We start from the raw sequence: 5,481 nt of genomic DNA on the forward strand, positions 1-5,481 counted from the left end.
GTCTGCTACATTCAGATCCGTATGTATCTTGCAAATCTCTATGTCTCCCACCTGGACTAGATCCCGGATGATATTGAAGCGTCTCTTGATGTGCTTGGTTCTCTTGTGAAATCCGGATTCCTTTGCCAAGGCAATTGCACCAGTATTGTCACAAAAGATTTTCATTGGACCCGATGCACTAGGTATGACACCTAGATCGGATAAGAACTCCTTCATCTAGACTCCTTCATTTGCTGCTTCCGAAGCTGTACTCCGCTTCACCTGTAGATCCCGCCACGACGCTTTGTTTAGAACTGCACCAACTGACAGCTCCATCATTCAGTAAAAACACGTATCCGGTTTGCGATTTAGAATCGTCTGGATCAGTGTCAAAGCTTGCATCAAGTTAACCATTTACGATGAGCTCTTTGTCACCTCCATATATGAGAAACATATCCTTAGTCCTTTTCAGGTATTTCAGGATGTTCTTGACCGCTGTCCAGTGATCCACTCCTGTATTACTTTGGTACCTCCCTGCTAGACTTATAGCAAGACATACATCAGGTCTGGTACACAACATTGCATACATGATAGAGCCTATGGCTGAAGCATAGGGAACATCTCTCATTTTCTCTCTATCTTCTGCAGTGGTCGGGCATTGAGTCTTACTCAATTTCACACCTTGTAACACAGGCAAGAATCCTTTCTTTGCTCGATCCATTTTGAACTTCTTCAAAATTTTGTCAAGGTATGTGCTTTGTGAAAGTCCAATTAAGCGTCTTTATCTATCTCTATAGATCTTAATACCCAATATGTAAGCAGCTTCACCGAGGTCTTTCATTGAAAAACTCTTATTCAAGTATCCCTTTATGCTATCCAGAAATTCTATATCATTTTCGATTAGTAATATGTCATCTACATATAATATCAGAAATGCTACAGAGCTCCCACTCACCTTTTTGTAAATACAGGCTTCTCCAAAAGTCTGTACAAAACCAAATGCTTTGATCACACTATCAAAGCGTTTATTCCAACTCTGAGAGGCTTGCACCAGTCCATAAATGGATCGCTGGAGCTTGCACACTTTGTTAGCTCCCTTTGGATCGACAAAACCTTTCGGCTGCATCCTATACAACTCTTCTTCCAGAAATACATTCAGGAATGCAGTTTTGACATCCATCTGCCAAATTTCATAATTATAAAATGTGGCAATTGCTAACATGATTCGGATAGACTTAAGCATCGCTACGGGTGAGAAGGTCTCATCGTAGTCAATCCCTTGAACTTGTCGAAAACCTTTTGTGACAAGTCGAGCTTTGTAGACAGTAACATTACCGTCAGCGTCAGTCTTCTTCTTGAAGATCCATTTATTCTCAATTCCTTGCCGATCTTTGGGCAAGTCAACCAAAGTCCACACTTTGTTCTCATACATGGATCCCATCTCAGATTTCATGGCTTCAAGCCATTTTGCGGAATCTGGGCTCACCATCGCTTCTCCATAGTTCGTAGGTTCATCATGATCTAGTAGCATGACTTCCAGAACAGGATTACCGTACCACTCTGGTGCGGATCTTACTCTGGTTGATCTACGAGGTTCAGTACTATCTTGTTCTGAAGTTTCATGATCATCATCATTAGCTTCCTCACTAATTGGTGTAGGTGTCACAGAAACCTGTTTCTGTGATGTACTACTTTCCAATAAGGGAGCAGGTACAGTTACCTCATCAAGTTCTACTTTCCTCCCACTCACTTCTTTCGAGAGAAACTCCTTCTCTAGAAAGTTTCCGAATTTAGCAACAATAGTCTTGCCTTCGGATCTGTGATAGAAGGTGTATCCAATAGTTTCCTTTGGATATCCTATGAAGACACATTTCTCCGATTTGGGTTCGAGCTTATCAGGTTGAAGCTTTTTCACCTAAGGATCGCATCCCCAAACTTTCAGAAACGACAACTTTGGTTTCTTGCCAAACCACAGTTCATAAGGCGTCGTCTCAACGGATTTTGATGGTGCCCTATTTAACGCGAATGCGGCTGTCTCTAAAGCATAACCCCAAAATGATAGCGGTAAATCAGTAAGAGACATCATAGATCGTACCATATCTAGTAAAGTATAATTATGACGTTCGGACACACCATTACGCTGTGGTGTTCCGGGTGGCGTGAGTTGCGAAACTATTCCACATTGTTTCAAATGTACACCAAGCTCGTAACTCAAATATTCTCCTCCAGGATCAGATCGTAGGAATTTTATTTTCTTGTTACGATGATTTTCAACTTCACTCTGAAATTCTTTGAACTTTTCAAATGTTTCAGACTTATGTTTCATTAAGTAGATATACCCATATCTGCTTAAGTCATCTGTGAAGGTGAGAAAATAACGATATTCGCAACGAGCCTCAACATTCATCGGACCACATACATTTGTATGTATGATTTCTAACAAATCTGTTGCTCTCTCCATAGTACCGGAGAACGGTGTTTTGGTCATCTTGCCCATAAGACACGGTTCGCAAGTACCAAGTGATTCATAATCAAGTGGTTCCAAAAGTCCATCAGTATGGAGTTTCTTCATGCGCTTTACACCGATATGACCTAAATGGCAGTGCCACAAATAAGTTGCACTATCATTATCAACTCTGCATCTTCTGGCTTCAATATTATGAATATGTGTGTCACTACTATCAAGATTTAATAAGAATAGACCACTCTTCAAGGGTGCATGACCATAAAAGATATTACTCATGTAAATAGAACAACCATTATTCTTTGATTTAAATGAATAACCGTCTCGCATCAAACAAGATCCAGATATAATGTTCATGCTCAACGCTGGCACCAAATAACAATTATTTAGGTCTAATACTAATCCCGAAGGTAGATGTAGAGGTAGCGTGCCGACTGCGATCACATCGACTTTGGGACCATTTCCCACGCGCATCGTCACCTCGTCCTTAGCCAATCTTCGCTTAATCCGTAGTCCCTGTTTCGAGTTGCAAATATTAGCAACAGAACCAGTATCAAATACCCAGGTGCTACTGCGAGCATTAGTAAGGTACACATCAATAACATGTATATCATATATAGCTTTGTTCACCTTGCCATCCTTCTTATCCGCCAACTACTTGGGGCAGTTCCCCTTCAAGTGACCAGTCTGCTTGCAGTAGAAGCACTCAGTTTCAGGCTTAGGTCCAGATTTGGGTTTCTTCTCCTGAGCAGCAACTTGCTTGCTGTTCTTTTTGAAGTTCCCCTTCTTCTTCCCTTTGCCCTTTTTCTTGAAACTAGTGGTCTTGTTGACCATCAACACTTCATGCTCCTTCTTGATTTCTACCTCCGCAGCTTTCAGCATTGCGAAGAGCTCGGAAATTGTCTTATTCATCCCTTGCATATTATAGTTCATCACGAAGCTCTTGTAGCTAGGTGGAAGTGATTGGAGAATTCTGTCAATGACGCAATCATCTGGAAGAATAACTCTCAATTGAATCAAGTGATTATTATACCCAGACATTTTGAGTATATGCTCACTGACAGAACTGTTCTCCTCCATCTTGCAGCTATAGAACTTATTGGAGACCTCATATCTCTTAATCCGGGCATTTGCTTGAAATATTAACTTCAACTCCTGGAACATCTCATATGCTGCATGACGTTCAAAACGTCGTTGAAGTCCCGATTCTAAGCCGTAAAGCATGGCACACTGAACTATCGAGTAGTCATCAGCTTTGCTCTGCCAGACGTTCATAACATCTGGTGTTGCTCCAGCAGCAAGCCTGGCACCCATCGGTGCTTCCAGGACATAATTCTTCTGTGCAGCAATGAGGATAATCCTCAAGTTACGGACCCAGTCCGTGTAATTGCTACCATCATCTTTCAACTTTGCTTTCTCAAGGAATGCATTAAAATTCAACGGAACAACAGCACGGGCCATCTATCTACAATCAAACATAAATAAGCAAGATACGATCAGGTACTAAGTTCATGATAAATTTAAGTTCAATTAATCATATTACCAAAGAACTCCCACTTAGATAGACATCCCTCTAATCCTCTAAGTGATCACGTGATCCAAATCAACTAAACCATGTCCGATCATCACGTGAGATGGAGTAGTTTCATTGGTGAACATCACCAAGTTGATCATATCTACTATATGATTCACGCTTGACCTTTCGGTCTCCGTGTTCCGAGGCCATATCTGTATATGCTTGGCTCGTCAAGTATAACCTGAGTATTCCGTGTGTGCAACTGTTTTGCACCCGTTGTATTTGAACGTAGAGCCTATCACACCCGATCATCACGTGGTGTCTCAGCACGAAGAACTTTCACAACGGTGCATACTCAGGGAGAACACTTCTTGATAATTAGTGAGAGATCATCTTAAAATGCTACCGTCAATCAAAGCAAGATCAGATGCATAAAAGATAAACATCACATGCAGTCAATATAAGTGATATGATATGGCCATCGTCATCTTGTGCTTGTGATCTCCATCTTCGAAGCATTGTCATGATCACCATCGTCACCGGCGCGACACCTTGATCTCCATCGTAGCATCGTTGTCGTCTCGCCAATCTTATGCTTCCACGATTATCGCTACGGCTTAGTGATAAAGTAAAGCATTACAGCGCAATTGCATTGCATAAAATAAAGCGACAACCATATGGCTCCTGCCAGTTGCCGATAACTCGGTTACAAAACATGATCATCTCATACAATAAAATTTAGCATCATGTCTTGACCATATCACATCACAACATGCCGTGCAAAAACAAGTTAGACGTCCTCTACTTTGTTGTTGCAAGTTTTACGTGGCTGCTACGGGCTTAGCAAGGACCGTTCTTACCTACGCATCAAAACCACAATGATAGTTTGTCAAGTTGGTGCTGTTTTAACCTTCGCAAGGACTGGGCGTAGCCACACTTGGTTCAACTAAAGTTGGAGAAACTGACACCCGCCAGCCACCTGTGTGCAAAGCACGTCGGTAGAACCAGTCTCGCGTAAGCGTACGCGTAATGTCGGTCTGGGCCGCTTCATCCAACAATATCGCCGAACCAAAGTATGACATGCTGGTAAGCAGTATGACTTATATCGCCCACAACTCAGTTGTGTTCTACTCGTGGACAACATCAATGCATAAAACCTATGCTCGGATGCCACTGTTGGGGAACGTAGTAATTTCAAAAAATTTCCTACGCACACGCAAGATCATGGTGATGCATAGCAACGAGGGGGGGGAGTGTTGTCTATGTACCCTCGTAGACCGGAAGTGGAAGCATTATGACAACGCAGTTGATGTAGTCATACGTCTTCATGGCCCGACCGATCAAGCACCGAAATTACGGCACCTCTGAGTTCTAGCACACGTTCAACTCGATGACGATACCCGGACTCCGATCCAGCAAAGTGTCGGGGAAGAATTCCGTCAGCACAACGGCGTGGTGACGATCTTGATGTTCTACCGTCGCAGGGCTTCGCCTAAGCACCGCTACAATATTATCGAGGATT

This window comes from Triticum urartu, chromosome 1 (assembly GCF_003073215.2).
Source record: "Triticum urartu cultivar G1812 chromosome 1, Tu2.1, whole genome shotgun sequence".
In the NCBI taxonomy this organism is placed as follows: domain Eukaryota; kingdom Viridiplantae; phylum Streptophyta; class Magnoliopsida; order Poales; family Poaceae; genus Triticum; species Triticum urartu.